This window comes from Protopterus annectens, chromosome 8.part1, assembly GCF_019279795.1.
Source record: "Protopterus annectens isolate FY-2018-M chromosome 8.part1, PAN1.0, whole genome shotgun sequence".
NCBI lineage: Eukaryota > Metazoa > Chordata > Ceratodontiformes > Protopteridae > Protopterus > Protopterus annectens.
In genome coordinates this window covers 171872684-171893947 of record NC_056742.1, presented here as the reverse complement: position 1 = coordinate 171893947, position 21264 = coordinate 171872684, and the positions used below count along the sequence as shown (strand labels likewise).

Below are 21264 nucleotides of genomic sequence, written 5' to 3'. Positions count from 1 at the left end.
TGTTTAATCTCTATAAAAAGTTCAACTGATTTTGTTGATTAGCAGCAATGTTCTTTTCTGAAAGAGCAAGAAAGAAAAGTAATTTTCACACTTAAAGTTATAAGACCAAAATGCGATAGGGTACTGTAAACAAAAATGCTTTAAATGAATGGCTACATAATTGGTATAAAAATCAACTTTATTTTCCACTTCCATTTTTTTGTACTAGTACGTTGTGGGCTTTCAAAGTTATTATAACAACAACAATAAAAACTATGACCTACTTCCTAAAGTAAGAAAAGTAAATAAGTTGTCTGAGTGGAATATGTGGGGATTTAATTTGTGTGAAATCTTGCCCTGTAGTAGTAGTAAAAAATTCACTTGTGTCTCATGTTTTTTGTGTGTGAGCTGACTATTCGGATTGTCTGTTGTTGTGTAGATGACATTCATTGGAGAATGCTTTGTCTTGTGAGTTGACATCCTATCTAGACTTTCCTGGAAGAGACTCAGGCTTCATGTGACACTGATTTAGATGTAATTACTAAAAATGAATTAATATTTTTTCTGAATGTTTATTGTAGGGACTGGGTGTTACATGCTCAAAGTAGAACTGTAATAATATCAGAATTGGGAAGGGGCGGGTTGAGTCATTCGGCTAGTTCTCATTAGTCTTGAAGATGAGAAATGGAGATTGCTGCTGGAGAATTTCCTGAACACTTGATTAAAAGAGAGCAAAATTGTAAGACTTTGCACTAGAGGTTTTGTATTTATATGTACCTGCTTAAAGTTGCATTCCATTAATCTGTGGTGGGTTTGCAATAGTGACAGTATTGTGAATTCTGCTCCAGGATTTGTGCTTCAGTAATTTTTATAACTGTATTTACCTGCTTAAAATTGCATTCCACTGCATTTCTGTTTACCTTGCTACTGTTTTCCCAATATTCTTTGAGTCTGCTCCATCCTCCACTGAGGCATTAAGCTAAAAGTTTCTGAAATTCTAACCACAGGACTTGAGCTCTTCTTAGAAAATTTTCTCCAACCCTTCCACCCTTTTCTTGTTGTGGTTTTAAAAGGCTGTGTCAGTCTTCTGTCCATTATGATAATCTGACTTTCAAAGACCCTCCCTCCCCATTTCATTGCTGTTGTGTAACCTATTTATGTACTTTCCCACCCATTGTTTTCGTTATAATCATAGTACCAAGTGCCCACCCAGCAAACCAGTGTTGCACTTGAGCAAGCCTCCCTTACTAAAAATTATCTCCTGCTCATTTTCCCAGAGCTCTCATCTAACCACACTCTGAGGGGGTCCTGAGTTAATCCTGCTCCACTCTTGGCAGATACGATATTTATTTGTTTTGTACTTCATTTAACTGTTTAGAGTGCTACTGCTTTATTTTTGCTTTATTGAGTTTGCCTTTATATAATTCTAAAGGTCCCTAATACTTGTAATTGCCTTGTCAAGGTAGTTTGTGTTTTGTTGTAACATTATACTCACAAGCATTTTATTTGTTGCTGTTACATCAAGAGGTCAGCAGTGACTTGTGCAGACATAAATGCCCAGAAAGTACATTTTATCTATAAAACTTCTCTTAGAACTGAATCCTCTAACTTAGTGGGACGAAAACAAAGCCATTGTAAAGAAGCAAGCTTAGAGCAGTCAGTTTGCACAATAAACAGCACTACTTTCAAATCTTAGCACAATCTGACCTAGTGTAGTGCCAAACTCCAGAGACCACCCAAAGAGATCTCTTTATAACCCAATCCACGACCTACATTAGCCCAACTAAATACAGGTCCAGATAACATGGATGTGCAATTTCCAAATGTCTCTGTAGCTATTTTGGTAGATACGAGCATCCTGAGAAAATATAGAACTTGTCTCATGTTCACAGACAACCACTTAATTTTTAAAAAACATAGTACATGAGAGATGCGGATGCACAATTTCACTGGAGGCAAAAATCTTACAAACAAGGCTGTCAAGAACACACAGTACATCAACCACTTGCACACAGACCAACATATACTGAGGCACTAAAAAGCAATCTTCCAAAACCCGTGATGACTTAAGCCCATAAACTGTAACACCTATCCTCAGCAATCTCTAAAGCACTCACTGACACACAGATTCCCCACTCACCAGACTGAGCAATGAGACAATAATGGTTAGTTGCTTATCTGAAACCAGGATCTCCCAAGCTACACATGTGCTCAAGTCACTACACCACAGCTATAAGTACGATTCTATTGTAGTCCATACGGGCGTTAACCGGAGAAGTACTTATCTGGACTATATGAAGAGAGACATTGTTGATCTCTGAATATGAATATGTGTCTCAGGCAGGTATTTCGAGTCTAACATGCAAAACCATAGAAAGAATGTTCATGGAAAGACTCAGCAAAAACACAGCCAACCTTCAGATAGTGGAACAAGTCAGTCTGACTTTGTCAGGGGAAGATTATGCCTACTAAATCTAGTGAACTTCTCTGAGAAGATCAGCAAGGCAATGGATGAGGGGGAAAACTGTGCATACTGCCTATGTCGATCTACCTAAGGTATTCAGTAACATACCCCACTCTGGTCTAATTGACAAACCCACCAAACTGGTCATAAATCCCTCCATAACTCGCTAGATTGCCAGCTGGCTTACAGACAGTACTTAAGTCAGGATTGGTGATACCACCTCTACTAAAAGACTGGTCACCAGCGAGGTACCGCAGGGTTCCGTGCCAGGACTGCTGCTATTTGGCATGTACATGCCTTAAAGCCCTGTCTCTTTACCCTATCTCCTACAGGGTACTGAGAGGGGATCTATGCCTGGCATACAGTGAATCCTCTGATCCAGGTCTGGTGGTCCTTTTGCACATCTGCAAAATGAACAGCATCAGAACCTCTTGATCCAAGAATTTACATTTTGCTTGTGACATGTTTGTGAGATAGATATGTTTCTCAGAGGAACCCCATGCTCTGGAACAGGCCTCCCATCCATGTGAAGCAGAGCACATCCCTAACCCTAAGAGTAACCTTGACCATTTCTGGCCTCATGTCTTCAATAGAGATGGACAGTAATGCCCAAACTAATGTACATCCCCTCATAACCTCTAGAAACTTGCTAACTAACATACCACCTCCTAGTAAATGCCCATGATACATTGGGACACAGTTGGGTTGGATTGCATGGCTAGACTTATAAACACCCTGGTGGTCGTTGGTTCATAGTTATATACTAGGCTATGAACTTAAGTGCTTATTGTATAGAGCTCCTTAAACCGATTGGCTTGATCAAAATACACAAAGTATTGTGGCAGTACATAGGCATGAGTGGTGTAACAGCATGCCATAGTTTATTGACTGCTGGTTGATGCTGAAAGGGTAGATTCAGATGAGGAGCAGTCCTCTGCATAAGGGAGCTGGTCAGAGCAGTAAATATAACTGGCAAGCAAGGAAAAGAATCACAGTAACACGCTATGGAAAGAAAAAAAAATGCTGTTCACGCAGAGCTTAATGTCACATTCTTTTTTTTTTTTTTTTTTTTTGCCAAAAGAAAATAAGGCATTGATAGAAATAATACTTATAATGGCCAAAAGGTGCTGTTTCTTAACTGGGACCTGAATATGCCAGATGTTAAGTACAGTCAGGGCATAGTCCTAACTGATGCCCTACACAGAGCACACCTGAGACAGTTTGTGTACGGCTCTGTGTACTGGAAAGCAGTCTCATATCTGCTAGTTCAAAGTCTGACCGAGTATATTTCCGCTAGGTAGGAAGTGTGATAGCTTCAGGTTGTGGTTGATAAGAGATGGATGCCAAGTCAAGTCATACTTTAGAGAATCAAAATCTGTGTAGGCTGAGTGACAAAATGGAAGGATAGTGCTTCAGAAGGGCATTAAGAAGTAATGTAGAAGGAAAGGTTGTGGAACAATGAATGTTTTCATCACAGCCCCTTTAGAACTTTATGTAAAACAAATCAAGAAAATAGTATGATGGTAGAAAGCTACTGTAGTTCTCATGATGTAGCAAGAGAGATACAAGATGTGCTGTTCTATCTTGCCTTCATTCTTACCAGGATGGGTTCGGATCCGACTCAGCCTTGTATACAAGCTCGAGGTCTTCCACTAGCTTTTGGTTAAACCATATCTCAGCATGCACTAGGAAAGCTCCCCAGATCTCATTTGCTGCTGAACAAGATCGGGTGTTCGTTCTACTGGCTCTGGCTAAGTGTACTCTTGATTATTATCGCTGTTGTTGCAAATAGCTTATTCTTAATTATTATTGCTCTAGATAACTAGTTTTGTGCTAGTTTATTTCCACTTTATTCTGCCTATTTTTCTGCTGTTGGCCGTTGTTTTCTGCTAGGCCTTATTTTCCCTATCACAGCCTCCACCTAACGCTTTTAATAGACCATTTTTGTTAGAGGGCTGCTCTTAACCTTTGTTTTTTCTCTAAAATTGTTTAAAGTCAGTTTGTTTAAGTTAAAAGAACTGCTTTACTCTTAGCCCGTTTTAAGTTAGAGGGCTTCCCCTTCTTTCACTGTTTCGGGCATAGTCTGTTTAAGTTAGAGGGTTGTGCCCTCCCCTTTTTCCGCTCTTTTACTATTATAGTTGATTGTTTAACTACTGTTGTGGCTGATGATGTTTAAAACAAACAAAAAAAAATGTTCTAGCCTTTTTTTGCATTACTATCCTTTGTTCAGAATGTCCTCTAAAGATTCAAAACCCTCTGGTTTCAAAAAAATGTGAGAAATGTGGACAGAAAATGTCCTTAACTAATAGACGCACTGTTTGTGTTTATTGCCTAGGAGCTGTTCACTTCCAGGAGTCTTGTTCAGTTTGTCATTCTTTTAATCACAGAGCTCTTTTTGGAGAAGAAAAACAAATTAATACTAAGAGGTCTCTTAAAAAAACCCTTCTCAGAAGCAATACAAGAAGGCCTGGGTTCATCAAAGTCTGACCAGTTTCCTCCTTCAAGATCTGACAAGTCTGGGAAGAAATCTTCCTCTTCCAGTGCTCCATTGGAGCCTTCCAAAAAAATTACAAAAATTTCCACACCAGATCCCAGAAATCTACTGCTTCAGCACCACCAGTCTCAGTGCCAGTGGAGTTAGTTATGGAGCCAGTCCCCTGTCTTGGAGCTGTTCTTCCCTATTCTTAGTTCCCCTATACTCCAACCTTCCAAAAAAATTGCAAAAATTTCCACACCAGATCCCAGAAATCTACTGCTTCAGCACCATCAGTCTCAGTGCCAGTGGAGTTAGTTATGGAGCCAGTCCCCTGTCTTGGAGCTGTTCTTCCCTATTCTTAGATCCCCTATACTCCAACCTTCCAAGTCTGCAGCCCCCTCTACTCAGTCTTCCAGGAGCCTATCTGGCGATGACATGGATCGAGTGGTGCAGAGGCTATAAAGGACACCAGCGCTGGCCAAGCTGTTGCTGGATCCAACTCAGAGGGCATTGGATCTGACCACATCCTCCACTTCTGCTTCTATTCCTCCTCCAATGTCGGGAGCTGATGGACCTCAGAACAGAGACCTATTATGGAATCTTCGGATCCGATCATTGCTTCGACATCCTCGGCTCCATCGGACCTCGAGGAGTCTGGGAGCTAATGCTGTCTGGTCGGGCCTAGGGAGGTGAGTCAGATTGGACAGTTGTCCGATCCGAATTTGCCTCTCTGGGCATCGGCTCGGGTGAGCTTGGCTCCTACCTTAGCCTCGGGGCCATCCTCCTTGATTCTGGGGATTCCCTCGGGTTCTTCGGATCCAGGGATCTCCTTAGATCAGGGGCGGGGGGCTTTTGAGGTGATGAAGAGAGTGCTGCCTCTACAGACAGTTCCTCTGTCATCTGTGGACGTTCTTCCCCCAAAGGCACTGGTGTCTGCCTCTATACCCTTGCATCCACTGAGATGCGGAGAGCCTAGGCCTCAGGATGACCCACAGGGTGCCCCCACTGTTCTGAAACCTCTCCAGAGTACCCCTCTAAAGTGGACCCTCGGAAGAGGTTATGTAAGGGGAAGCATTTAGACTCCCCAGAGGAGTCCGTCACTTTGGATACGGACCTCGATGAAGCCGAGGGGTCCTCCGATCGCCTCCTGATTATGTCTCCTTTGGAGATATCTTAGAAATACTTAAACAGAGAGGTGGCTGGAAGTCCACTAACCCTTCAGCAGAGGAGTCCGTGTACCTGAAGGCCTTTGGATCTCACCCTTCCTTCACTTGTGTGTCTCCGTCTTTTGACTAACTTTTGGATTTAGTTTCTCGAAAGGCGTGGGAGTCTCCAGATTCAATGGAACCTGTTCCTTGGAGGCCAAATAAGTTCATCACCTCCCCCTCAGACAAAAAAATTTTAACTAAGGGAGTCCGAGTAGATGCTATGGTGGTGGCGGCAGCCACCAAGAAGGAACTTTCAGAGACATCTTCTTCTGTTCATCCACTGAACAAGGAGTGTTGTATGATGGACAGATATGGAAAGCGCATTTTCTCTTCAGCGACTTTTGCTGTTAGATCAGTGAATTACCTGACCCATTTTACTAGATTACAGAGAGATCTCTCTTATTTAATTTCTCCAAGTCTTTTGGGTTTCTAATACTATGACAGGAATGGACCCCATTCCTAAGTCAAAGTACAATTAAAGTTCATGAAATTAGTATTGTTTCAATCTTTGATGCCAGCCAAAAGTGCTCTTCGGAGCCCCCGCAATGTGTCCAGTAATGACTCCTGCAATTCGTATGGAGTTAGATGAATTGGTAGCATATCTAAATATGATTGTAGAGTCTTTTTTATAAGACCCGTTGCTCCTACCGCTATTGCAACTGTTTGGGTATCTTTCTTCCACATTTCTCTCATTTGTGCCTGCAGACCTTGATATTATAGGACTTTGTGTCTCTCTGCAAGACACTGTAGCCACTGGGTGTAACGATTTCAATGATCAATGCTATTCTTGTCTTCATTTCTTGAACCACTATATTCAGCTTTCTAGCATCTATCTTTTGAACTGTTGGTCCCAAGTGATATAAACTTCATCATTTTCTATGATGCTTTGGGGCACATGTTTCCAATGTTTTTCAGCCACTTCAATACCATGATGTTTGCACAATCCCCAGTGCAACAATCTTGCCACATTATTATGCCTTTCAGTAGACAGTCCTTCTGCAATTAGTATGTTGCAACCTGCAACAAGGTGTGCAACTGTTTCCAATTTGCTTTGACAAAACCTAAATTTTGTCTGTTTCTCCCACATGTTCAGTGGACTTTGTAAACCAATGTGTACGTAGCCCACTATCTTGGGCTGCCAATATTGACCTTTCATCTCTTGGTTTGAATTCACCTCTCCTTAACTATTCCTGCGTTCGTTCTTGATCAACAATAGGTTCTTCCATAAGTTTTCTATACTTGCAACTATATTTATGCTTTTTCCACATTTCTTGCCTTCATATGGTCCTTCACCTTATAGTCTTTCTTTTGATTTTTGGCACATTCAGTTGCTTACTGATTGATTTTTATCCACTTCTGGTTTGATTTCCATTCCTGCTTGACTGTCGGTATGCTTCTGCTAGCCTAAGCAGGGAAGTCATCTTGGATTTATTTTCCTCAAGTTTCAAATTTTTATTGCTCTTTTGTTCTACTGCCATAATTGAGTTTTCTTCTAAATGACTATAAACTCTGTCAGCATCAATTCCTGTGTATAGTTTATATGTCAATGGAAGGCAAGTTATAGGTCTGTAATTTTTAGGGAAGCTTGCAGGTTCACTCTTAAGTAGGAGCATTGTTTTTCCTGTTGTTAACCAGGTTGGTTTCTGTTCGGGGTGTACATATAAATAGTTCTTACTCATGGCTAAATCTTCATGCAAAGATGTTAATACTTTCATCCAAAAATTAGGTACTGCATCTAGGCCTCCAAGGTTCAGTAGCTGTAGGGGTGTCAGAGATCTACCTTGCTGCCTTCTCAGCATGTCATTTTTATAGGAGCAGAATTGGATACAACAAGAATGATGGCCAAACTTCCTCCAGAAAGAGTGCAAGTTCTACGATGTCAGGTTATAAATCTTCTTACAAAGAAAAACTCACAAGCAAGGACTGTCCTAAAAGTCTTGGGGACCATGGCAGCAGCAATAACCTTGATCCCATTAGCACGTTTGCACATGACGTGCTACTGTCCACTCAGTGGTCAATGCAGGAACTGCCTATGTCCCACAAAATATTGATAATGGAATCTTGCAAAAAAACGACCTTCATTGGTGGTTTTACTCCACTCATGTGACGGTAGGTCGACCATTTGTACTTCCCCAACCATTAGCCACAGTGACCACGGATGCCTCTCAGATAAGGTGGGTGGCTTTATCTAGGAAAGACAGTCCAAGGCACTTGGCAGGATCATGAGGCCCATTTGTACATCAGTGTCCTAGAGATGAAAGTGGTGCTACTGGCGTTGCAAGCATTCCAGGACTCTGTTCTGCTGGGAACTATTGCAATACAGACAGACAACATGCCATTTGTATGGTATATAAACAAACAAGGAGGAACCAGCTCTTACCCCTTGTTGAGAGGCCCTGAGAGTATGGCAGTGAGTGACCTCCTCCCAACACTTTCTGATAGTAACGCACATCCCAGGGAAATCCAACGTGATAGCAGACAGACTCAGCAGAGCAATTGTGATGTTTCACAAGTGGTCCCTAAAACAGGAAGTAGCGGACTAGATTTTCCGCAAATGGGGCCAGCCTTGCTGTGACCTTTTTGCGACATCCATGAATGCCAAATGCAACAGCTACTTTGCCCTTATCCCCCTTCCGGGGGAGTCACCAAGGGATGAACTTGTTCACAATTGGCCCTTGGGTCTCCTATATGCCTTTCCTGCCTTCTCATTAATACCCAAAGTTCTGCAGAGAGCCAGTTGCTTGGGAAAGGACTTGATAGTCATCGCCCCTTATTGGCCTTGTCAAATCTGGTTCCCCTTCCTGTGGCCTTATCTTTGGGAAGCGCCTTGGATTCTGGACTTTCTGACTCGTGCATCAGGAATGCTCCATCCATCCCTGCAAAATCTCTCATTGACAGCTTGGCTGCTCCAATTCCAACCATAGCCAGGTTTCTTAACCTCTCCATCAGTTAAACACATCCTAATATCTTCTCACAAGGCTTCAACAAGAAAGATATATAGAAGCAAATGGAAAAGATTCTCATTATGAGCTTCTCATACTCATGTTGACCCGTTTACTGCCCCAGTAAATTCCATACTAGAATTCTTGGCAAAACTATTCAGTGAAGGCACAGACGCAGCTACCATTAGAGTTCAGCTAGCAGCGGTATCCAATTTCCATTTAGGTGGATCAGGCCTCAATATTCTGTCTCGCAGACTATGCAAAGCCTTTCTTAAAGGTACCTTATTATTAAGCCCACCTTTCAAAGACCCTCCAGCACCATGGGATTTAAATTTTGTCTTATCTTTTTGAATTTTTCCCCCGTTCAAGCTAGCATCATCTTGTGAACTCAAATTCTTGACATGGAAAACTATTCTCTTGATGGCAATGACTTCTGCTAGAAGAGTGTTGGAGTGCAAGCCTTGTCAGTAAAGCCCCCCTCCATAAAGACAGGGTCTCCTTACGAACAAATCCTTCCTTTTTGCCAAAAGTATGTTCAGAATCAAATTTGAACCAATCCATAGAGCTGCCAGTCTTTTATCCAAATTACTAGAATAAGACAGAATACATGTTACACCAACTGGATGTGCATAGGCAATTACGTTTCTACTTGCACAGGACTAAGGACTTCAGAAAATCTGACCAACTATTTATATCTTGTTCATATTCAAAGAAAGGTTCTCCAGTTTCTAAACTGACACTTTCAAAATGGCTTTCAGATTGCATAACCTTCGTTTATAAATCTCAAAACAGAGATCTTCCCAGTAGAGTTAAAGCCTACTCTGCAAGAGCCATTGCAACCTCTTCCACTTTTCTGTCTGGGCTTCCAATTGATACCATTTGTGCTGCGGTAACATGGGCAAGACCACATATCTTTATCACTTATTAGAAATTCGATTTGGCATCCAGAACCAGGGCCTGTTTTGGTTCCACGATTCTGAAGAATATTCTCCCTTGAGACACCCAAGAAAGATGGTGCTAGGGGAGCTGTCCCATCCTGGTAAGAATGAAGGTGAAATAGGACAACAGCACATAAAGGAGTTATGTACTCACCATAGTGTTCCATGTGTGTTGTCCATCTTCACCTTCATTCTTATATCCCACCCTCCTTCCCCCATCCTTTTTACTCCAGGAAGACTGAGTTGGTGCAATTGGATATCATTCTCTGACTTTCTTTATTGTTCTCTAAGATATTAAACTGCCTTTTTTCGTGTTCTCTTATTATAACTGCAAACAAGATCTGGGGAGCTTTCCTAGTGCATGCTGAGATAGGGTTTAGCCACAAGCTGGTGTAAGATCTCGAGCTTGTATATAAAGCTGATTCGGATCCGAGGATCGGATCTGAACCCATCCTTGTAAGAATGAAGGTGAAGATGGACAACACACATGGAACGTTACGGTGAGTACATAACTTCTTTTTTTTTTACACTCTAATAATTGATCAAAATGTTTTGGCAGATTAAATGAGGATTTGTCAATGGATTTAAATGAAGTTGTCAGTATTAAAAGTGCATTGTCATAAATATAATTCTGATGTAATGTTTTCTCTCCATTTGGATTTTGTTAGGTTAAATAGCAATACATTTTAGGCTATTACGATTGTTTGGTTGCTGTGAATTTTATCTTGTGTATGTTTGTGTATGGATTCATCTGTATTCTGAAGAAGTTTCTGTATAATGAGAAAAAAAGTGCTTACATTTTTATAGTTATGTGATGTCATAAAATGGTTTTTGGTTCAATTATTTCTGGTTCTAATCTCTGGTTACCAGTTTTTTTTTAATTTACCTTTCTAAAATATTTCACATATAAGTTAATTATCATTAAGATGCATTTTATGAGTATCCACGCCTTTCAGAAAAGACAGGATTTCATGCTGTTAGCTTCCCTTAAAGTATGTAGGGTCTTTGTTAGGGTCAATTGTCTTGTAAGGTCTCTAGTATAGGAGGCAGTTCCTCAGGGGGATGAGTTTTGAGTTGGCGAATCTGACTTTTCTCTCATTCTGAACAAACAGCATCAGAAAAGCTGAAATTCTTATTGTGTATTTCACTTTCTAAATTGCAGGCTGTATCTGACAAACCTCCATTAGGGACTTGTAATAAAGAATGAGCTTCCATCTCATTAATCCTTTCATCCACAGGGTAGCAACTAAGTCTAATCTGAACTAAGCAATACATTTACTAGTGGCTCATTACCTCAGTCAGAGAGTTTCTTGTACATTACATGAAATGTGCACAGATCTCTCATTACATTAACAAAACTTAAGTTGACTACAGGATTATCCACTTTTTTGTCCTTTGCTAAAGGCCATGAAGGATTAAAGTCACTAAATGGTGCTTTGCACATTGAGTTTCATACTGCATTATGTTTTGCTATGATAAATGTAAAGAATCATTAGTCTCTGTCTAAAGCACATGCCAGAGCTGTCACCACATACACTGCCTTCTTTAGAAATGCTTAACTTGATCCCATTGATGCAATAGGTTCTTTCTAATCCTTGGATATCTCTGTATAACACTATAAGCTATTAACGATGTCTAGAGCTGTGTTGTCTTTGTAGCCATATTGCTTGAGGGTTAAATCCATGGACTTCCAAGATGCCTGCACATTGAGTAACAGCTTAATTCTAGCTCTTCCAGTGTGGAAAACAGAAACTTGGTAGAGAAAGCCAGTGGAGTTAACATTTCTTGGTAAATTTCAGTAGCTGGCTAGTAAGTGTGCTGCCTGGACGCCAGGGAAACAGAAATGCAGAGGACCCCCCCCCCCCCAAAAAAAAATCTGCTACAAAAGGTGAGGAAAAAATATTGACTGGGAAGAATACTGTAGCTGTTCAGCAAAAACCAGTGCAAGCTCCAGACATGAATTCCAGTATCCTAGAGGAAAATATGACAACTGCAGAAAGACCTGATTAAAATAAACAAAACAATGGAGTATATCAACTCAAATACCAAATGGATGGAAAAAATGGAAGAAGCTTTAAACAGATATTAAGATGAGGTGATAAAACTAAAAAAATCAGAGGTCGAACTGAACTGAAAATGTGAGACTTCGCAAGAAGAGATATTCCAAAAAATAATAGAATTAGATGACAGAGCATGTATGGAAAGCCTGAGATTTTCTGCTGTACCAGAGAAGCTGGAAGGAAAATACTGTATTAATTTGCTGAAAGCACAAATAAGCAACTGGACTGGTATTCCACAGCAGGAGTTGTTAATTGAAAGGGCACATAGTATGCATTCTCCAAACCTGGCCATGAGAAAGCAGCCAAGACCATTAATAGTAAAGATGCAATCCTACCAGCAGAAAGAGTTGATTCTGACAAAACTGTATTAGGACAAAGTACTAAAAGTGAGATACAGCAGAGGGTTTGTAGGGAATGATTACTCACTGTACACCAGGCAGAAGAGGAGTACATTTATTACACTATTCAGGGAATGTTGACAAGCAGGTGTGAGATTCAAACTGTTGTAACCAGCTCTCTTTAAAATATTCCTTCCTGTAAGGAAAAATAATTTTGATGCAGTACATGCTAAGGAGGAAATATGAAAATTTGTCCAACAAAAAGTGAGCTGTGAAACAGAAGGAGATTCTGCGTCTTGTTCTGGTATTAGACCACAGAGAGACTGTGACAGTGAAACCTTTTCCAGTGTTTCAATGGAAAATGCTTGAGAGAAGGAAAAAAGCATAAGAGTTGACAAGAAGAATTGAAAGTATGTTAGAAATGAACAGAGGATTTGAAAGATGGAGATGAACAGGAATAAAACCAGTAACTTGGAAAGTGACAAGTGTGGGATGATAAAGCAATAATTATATTTGTGAAGCATGATAGAGAAAGAAAAGCTGGAAATAACTGCAAGTAAAAATAAATTATTTTTATAGAGCATGAGTTTCTCTGCATGCTATAAAGTAAAGTTTTCACTGTTTAATATTAGTATCCCCAGTACATTTAAAATTAACAGTTGCTCTTTTTTTTCTTACTCCTTCTGTCTTTCTCCTTGTTCAGTTTTAAGAAATGTAGGCACTGCAATGTAAAAAAAAAGTCTGGTCAGAAGAGCACGTGAAAAGAAAAATTGATGCACTTTTTTCATTTTTGCATATGGGAATGACTGAATTAAGGCACTTGGCTTGATCTAGTAACAAGCTTTAAGAGAAAGCAAGTAAATGAAAAAGTACATTGAATATTATAAAGCTTTTTTCTAGCAAATAAATGTATGCTTATTAGCTACCCTAATGTGTCCATGGAGACAATCTGATAAAGAGAAATGGCTAGAAGGTAATGTTTTCAAGTGTTTTCCCAGCTGGAAGAGCTATAAAGATAAGACAAAAACAGACAGGACATAGAAGCACAGGCTTGTGTCTTAGCATGGATAACATGTCTTTTAGGTTAACTCAAGTCTGTGAGTGTGGCTGTCAGTTTAGGACACTTGCTCCTATTAGAAAGGTAAAACTTCAATTTTTAAAGATGTGTATAATTTTGTGTGCTCATATTAAGTTAATAGGTTTTAGGAGGGTATTGGGAGTGTGTTTTTTGAGGGCTTTCAATAAAACAAAAGGTTTTGTAAGATGTGACATAGGCTGACATGGATATGACAAGAAACAGCTGTATAAAAGATCAACTTATCAAACAGTATATGCATGTAACACAAAAGCTGGACCTAGACATTTAATAAAAAGCTGTTACATATAAGATGTGGGAATAATAACTTTTTAACACAATGCTGTCTGTAATGTCTTTAAATGTCAAAGGTCTCACAGATAAATACAAAAAAGAAAGGGTAGTGAACTGTATTAAAATGTAGTGTGTAAATAGCTAGCTACAGGAGACAGATTTGGAAAGAACTGGACATGTAAATTTGATAAAGAAGTTTTCAGGATAGTTACTCAGAGGAATACCTGGGACAAAGGAAAAGAGGAGGAGGAGGAGTAATTGCAGGAGGAGCCCTAATAGTTATATAAGAAGATAAAAAAACATAATGATATATTTTTAGGATAAAAAAAAGATAGTAGATTTGTAGTACTAAGGGGCTACTGGCAAGGGAGGGGGATTACACTGGCATGTATCTATATTCCACCTAAAACTGCTATAATGGAGATTAAGAAAATTCTGGGAGAAATAATCAGCTTTCAGCAAGGAGTATTACTTATAGGTGGCGACGGTAATGTGATTTGCAACAATGAAGATGTGTCTGGGAGGCCCAGAAGATAAAATATAACAAAGGAGTGTAGATTTTTGAAGAAAGTTATGAAAATATTTGGCATGGACGGTGTTAATTCAGTGCTAGGAGTTCAAAGTGAATTTGCATATTCCACAAGATACAGAAACTGGGCTAGGCTAGACAGAATTTATATTTCAAAGGAACATGTGCATTTAATTGAAGGTCTTGATACGCACCCAATAACTGTTTCAGATCATGTACCAATAATAATGAAAATAAAAACACAGGGTAATGAAATTAAAATGAGACACTGACACTTTTCCACCTATCTGTTGGAAAGAGAGGAATTTAAGGAATAGGTAGTGGAAATTATTCAGGAGCTTTTATCGAAGATAGAAATGTCTTCTGAAAATATAGCTAGTGAGTGGGATAAAATTAAAGTGGAGTTTAAAAATAGGTTGAAAATAAAAGAAAGGGCGATATCATTACGAAGTAACTAGAATTAATCAGAGGGACTGACATGTGAAAGTATTGCAGAATAGGGGAATCTCACATAACAAGAGGAAGAGCAAATGCTAAACAGAAAATCGGTACTTTTCCGTTATCGGCGCAACAGGTGTAATGAGCAGTCGCTTACATTTTAATTGCTGTTACAAATGCAGAAACTTAAGTTGATGTAATGCTTTTGCATTATCATGCATTTTCTAAAGAATATGAAACCTTAAATTCAAACTTATGTTCTTGTTTAACGACTTCAAGCCTGGGTGATTTGCTGCTAAATATAGGGTTACCACTTGTCCTTTGCAAGTCTGAAATGCTTAACTGTCACGTAAGAGGTACAGTAAGCAACTGAAATGCTACAAAAATCAGCTTTTATTTGGCAAAACAGTCATGTCCATTGCACTGGCCCGGGATATGTTTTGTCCTGCAAAATCTCATGTTTCTCCAAAACAATGTCACATTTTGGCCTTTTGAAAATATGACAGTTGTAATTAAGCTCTAATGAGGAATACACCCAAGAACACGAGTACAGTAATTTGGACATCTGTGAAAATGTGGGCATTGGAGAGTGTCAGCAGTATAAGATTTGGAAACACAAGCAGTTTAAATATTGAGCAGCAGCTGTGTTTTGTTCCCTCACAAAATCTTTTTGAGGGAGAGTGTGTCTTGCATTAAGTCATGCAAACATCCAAAATATGTGAACAGTGCGTATTTCAGAAGGACAGAGTTACTGGTATGTAGGCGGAGTATTATCGAAAATGGCTGCATTAAATTAAAAAAAAAAAAAAAAGATATTAAATGTCACAGACAGAAGAACTCTTACTCCCAACTTTTTTTCCATATCGTGTTTGACACCTCTTTGGCTTGTTGGTAGCACCTAGTAACATCCAAATATTGCGTTACTGCACTGTTACAGGATTGATAGGTTGTGTGATTGACATATGATATATCCTTATTTTAGTTTGTATTTCGGTTTCCTATTTGTAAAAGTGAATGTGTAAATAACTAGATGTCCGACTACCCAGTGATATGGCAGTTTGTGTTGTTGCCTCACAGTATGTAGTTCTCCAATTGTCTTGCTTTCTCCAAGTCTATTTGTCCTCCTCTCTTCCCTGTATGATGTGAGTTTTTTTACTAAGCCTGTCAGTTTCCTCATACATCCCACAGACAAGGCTGAGGCAAATGCTGTGTGTGTTTGTGTGTGTGTGCCTTGCAATAAACGGGACCATGACCCTGTCTAAATTTAGGTTTTGGCTTAATGTCCATTGAGTACTAACACAGAAGTAGCTGAACGATCAATGTTATACTGAGCGCTAGGATTCCAAACGCTCATTGTGACTGTTGCCCCGATAATAGAAAAGTACCAAAATAAGGGATTACCTCAATAATATGCATGAGTTTAGAAAGATTGCTGTTAAGCAACTGCCTTTTGATAACTCTAGAGTACAAAAACTTTTAGCAGAACAACTCTGGCAACAGAAAGTAGAAAGGGCTGTTCCCAAGCTTAGGGGGTCTGTAACAAGGAAGATAACAAGAGATCCTGTAGAGGTATTATAAATATTTCAGAAATTCTATGAAAGTCTGCATAAAGTAGAGAAATATGGAAATCAAGAAAAGGTACAAATTGATATGTTTATAGAATAATTAAATATACTAAGGTTAGAGGTAGATGAGGCTCAATTACTAACAGTTATGATAGGAGGAGATGAGATAAAAATGGTGGTGTATAACCAATCCACAGGGAAGTCCCCAGAAATAGATGGCATTCCTGTGGAAGTTTGGAGGCTAGGAGGGAAAAAAACTGACAAAGATCTGGAAGGTTTGGTTTAACAGTATTGTAAGAGGAGAAGTACCAACATCCTGGAAGAAAGCAATAGTAGACCCATCAGACCCAGCTTCATGCAGGTCCTACACAGTTAAGGTTGATGTACATAGCACAAGAAAGGAGGAGAGACTGGGATTTTGGATGCAGATCTTTAAGGAGAATAGCAATAAGCTTACAGAATATTGTATTCTTAAAGTTGCAGAAAGTATTCTGAAAATTAAGCCAACATGGGAATGGAGAAAGGAGGTTCTGCCAATAGGGATAACTGCAATTAGGGACACAGACAGTGGGCAAAATGGTGCCGGAATTTATTGGAGAACATTGACAAAGGAACCAATGTATTGGGAGCAAATAACTAATGAGTGAAAGGTAAAGAATGGGAAGAAGCCAAGAATTTGTTTGGACTGCATGTTAGAGATCACCTTCCCTATCAAGGACTGATATCAGAGTATAGGCAAAGAGGAAGAAATAGGAGGGTCCCAAAATGAAAGACCAGTACTGGTAGAGTTTTTAGTGGAATGTAGAACAGAAGCTGCTATTAAAAGGAATAATTAGTAGAGCATATAAAATATTGCATGATAATCAGAGGCAGTTAGAAGGGAGTGGGAAGAGAGATTGGATAACAAATTCACAAAGAAGCAGTGTGAGATAAATGTATGTCTCCCAAATATGCAAGAAAATCTACAAGATTTAGAATTTTTGCTTGGAAATTGTTACATAGGTATTTTTATACCCCAAGTAGACTCCAGAGAATTTTTCCTTGGTTAGATGGTAAATATTGAAGATGTGATCGTGAAGAAAGAGGTAATTGGGAAGATATTTTCTGGGAGTGTAATGAGCTGGCAGACTTTAAAGATTCCCTGCAGACTACTCCACCAGAGATATTGGGTGAGTAAATTGGTGCATCTAGGGGAATGATTTTTCTGAGCTATGATACAGAGTCAGAATTGCCTAGACATAGTAAGGCCTTGCTTAGTCTAATTATGGTGGCTGTCAAAAAAGCAGTTACTAGAAAATGGAAATCAAAGTCTAAACCAACTGTATTTTAGTAGTAGTGAATACAGTAACAGAGATAAAACAATTGGAGTTGAGATCTTAAGAAAAGGATAGGAGCAAATTACACAGGAAAAATGGGAATTGTGGGAACAACACATACTGGGAGGAATGAGGTTTAAAAGAAGGCAGGATCTGATTTAGCTATGTAATGTTTGCCTGACAATGATTGGGCAGATTGTAAGTAATATATGATACTTGCAACTAAGATTATGTCAATATGGTTTGTTTTCATGTATGTAAATGTATGATTACATATAGTGACAATTAAATAAAGATGTTTCTTGTTGAAACAAAAGGGTTAAATCCATGGGTTGGTCTCTCTGGGCTGTAAACCAAGCCTTTGTATTGCTAGAGTAGCTAGATCTTGCGTTTTCCGTTGCTGTAAAAAAAAAAGACTTATACTAATGGAAAAAGTCCGGGCGACCGGACCTTTTTCCATTATTATAAGTCTGATTTACAATGTGCACGCTGACCAGTCAGCGTGCACATTTTGGAATATTAATGGGGGGTCATTGTATAAAACAGTTTTAACCATTGTAAGAATTAATACAATTTATGACATGTTCCTTGGCTGGTAACCCTCCCCCCAGCCTTAACACCATCCATTCAATACTAAATGTAAAGTTGTACAGAGTTCCCTTAAAAACATTTTTTTTTTACCACCGAAGTCCAGGTATTTTAAGTTTCTAGTCTTGTTTTAGCAAGATTGGTTAAAGAAACTGCCATGGATTTTAAAACACATTGACATTTAAACAAGGGAAAAATATAATTTTCCTCTAGTATGGTGCGTATCTCTCTGCAGTTTCCAGATGTGTTTTCCCCTTGGGCTTCTACAACTGACTCAGTTTTTTTTGGTTTGATAGTTTTAACGACTCCTTTTCTCATTTCTGCTGGGTCTGCAAATGTTTTCATCATGCCTGGAAACATTTTTAGTGAAGCAAGGTATAAAAGTTTGCACCTTATATTTAATAATCTGCACAGCTTCATAACTGGAATGAGACTAGTTCTCCATGTTCTAGTGGGAAGTGAATAGTCCTGCTCAGCAAAAATTCTTTCTGCCCAGTAAAGCTTGTTACCAGGTTTCCTCAACAATGTGAGGATGTTTTCTTAGATTTTACTATAATGTGTCATGGTCTCCCTGGATCGTCCCATCAAGGTTTCCAGGGTGAGCAATGGGCGCGCTCTATTAAAATGTCAGATACAGGGAATGTATTCCACTTGGTGATTATTTCTTGGACAAATTCAGGACAGTTACGCCCTTCGAGCTGTTCAGGAATGCCAACCAACCTATTATGTTTCTGTGGGCCACGTCTTCAAATTCTGTAAGTCTTTTCTCCAAATAATCATGTCTTGCTTCTGAGGCTTCAATGCAGTCTCTCAACTGTGTCCCCTCTTTTCCTAACTGCTGTAGAGCATCTGTCTGGGCATTAAGGGTGGATGATAATCTCCTGAAAGTTTAAATATCTGTTTTTCAATATAGATTTGTAGAGTATTCTTCATATCTCTTATCTCATTCAAAATACAGCTAGATAGACAGAGGATTCAGCTTTGTTCAGACCTATTGCATTATTCGAGTTAGTCTGCCATATTCACAGTCAGGACATCTGAAGTCGTGGTTGGGACTTGGCTGAAAGCAGTAACTTTATATATATTTTCTTCCCTTTATCTTCGTAAACATGTATACTGGGCATTACACAATCGCCAGCTTAGTTTTCGGGTTTTACATGGGTTGACTGGGGCTTGCTTCTGGTTGCCAGAGAAGAGCGAGCTGGCAGTGCTGCTGTTCAACAGGTTGCCATACCTGAAGTCCTTTCTCCATCCCTGCTTTAATTTACCATTTCCTCAGCTTGAGACATTCCCACAGTGGGAGTTGAAATGGAAGTTGAGCTAATTCTTCACAATTCAAGTCTGTGAACTTTGCTTGTTTAGTGCATTTCTCTGGAGATTTAAGCAACTTACTGTAACTTGAGGATTTCTTTACAGCTTTGTCCCAAATTTTCAATATGCATTCTGAGGGCCCACCTCATAAACTGATACTGCTTCTAGACAGTTACCCCTCTGAAGGTAATTTTGCATTTTGACTGCAAGATTACATTTTGTTTTAGAGCTGAATAATAAAATTGTGTTAAGTTATGAGGTTAAAGTATTTTGAAAATTTAGTCAAAACTATTGATAACTGCCAGTGTTTGAGCTTGCATTTAATTTGGAAAATGCTGTCTTAATTTGAATGCTTTTCTTTTCTGTGTGTACACATTCACTAGAAATGTGCAGTACCTATGAGCATGAGTCTTTAAAAAGGATTCACTACTAAATTATACTGTTTTATCACGTAGACTACAAATAAAATTTCTACCTTGTGGTTCATAAACATGCATACTCATTTAGATAAAAAAGGGGAAAAAGCAAGTTAATGACTGTAGGGGCCCATATGTTGCCACACCCTCCCCATTCACCTAACCTCCCTATTCTCAGCTCCCCTATTTAAAACCAAACTTGAACCATACCTTAAATCACACTGGTTATGCCCCTGTGCTAACCCAGACTAACTACCACACTTGTCTCCTGACACTAATCTTCATGCCAGCTTGAGATAGTTAATCTTTTACTAACAATAATGTACGTATGACTTTACTGTTTAATAGTGAACTATTTAAAAGTTAACCTTTTACTAACAATAATGTGTGTGTGACTTTACTGTTTAATAGTGTGCATTTTGTTTACACATTTTTGTGTGTGACTTTACTGTTTAATAGTGTGCTTTTTGTTTACGTATTTTTACACATCTTTGTATGTACATCCATAGCTGTCATATAATAGGACTCTTTTTACTCATATGACAAAAGGCAATGAACTGTTATGATAGCCAAAACTTTGTAATGTACCTGTGTTTTGTAAATACTACTCTGAAGTGTGGAGCTTTTCTCCCCGGGCCTCCACTGAAAATGGACATATATCCAGTTGGACCAGCCCGGTCAACAAATGTAAAATAAATAAAAAAATAAATAAATAAACGTGCTTTTCCTTTGTGCTTTGTACTGTAGGGTAAATGTGTGTTCAATGAAAAAAAAAAAAAAAAGAATAGGTAAGGACAGAATTATGCAATGTATTTTAGGGGCAGTCATTTTTCCAGACGGAACAAATAAGTATTTTAATGCGCCTGCTATGGTCATGACCCTCCCTCTTCCAAATCCCGATGATGTTTGAGTTTGTCCATTTCACATTTCAGGTACATGAATAAGCACTCCTGAATTTAAATACTGCGATACTGTGCATAACAGTAGTTTACAGATTAATTTCATAAAATAAAATGAGGGCATATAGAATTTTTGTAAAGACCATGAGCAAAGTTTTTTTAATACATTGATTTTTCAGCAAAATGGTAATCACATTCATCTGCATGAACAATTTTGTTGAAAAATAAAATTTTATTAAGTATAAACATTAAGAAAAATATAAAAAAAAACCTTCTGCACATAGAAATATATGTAACTTTTGACCAACATGTGTCCATTGTTGTAAGAAAGTCTTACAGGTTGCACAGCTTATAAACAAAGGGATTTTGTCCAGATCTAGGGGATGTCGTTGTCCCTTTTATTCTGCCCTCATTAGGACACCCATTGA

At 38.9% G+C, this 21264-nt stretch overlaps 1 protein-coding gene across 1 annotated transcript in view; it reads left to right on the top strand.

Moving 5' to 3' along the window:
- LOC122810270 (WW domain-containing oxidoreductase-like) overlaps positions 1–21264 on the top strand; it is a 481533-nt gene that overhangs the window by 5932 nt on the left and 454337 nt on the right. The window lies entirely within an intron of this gene.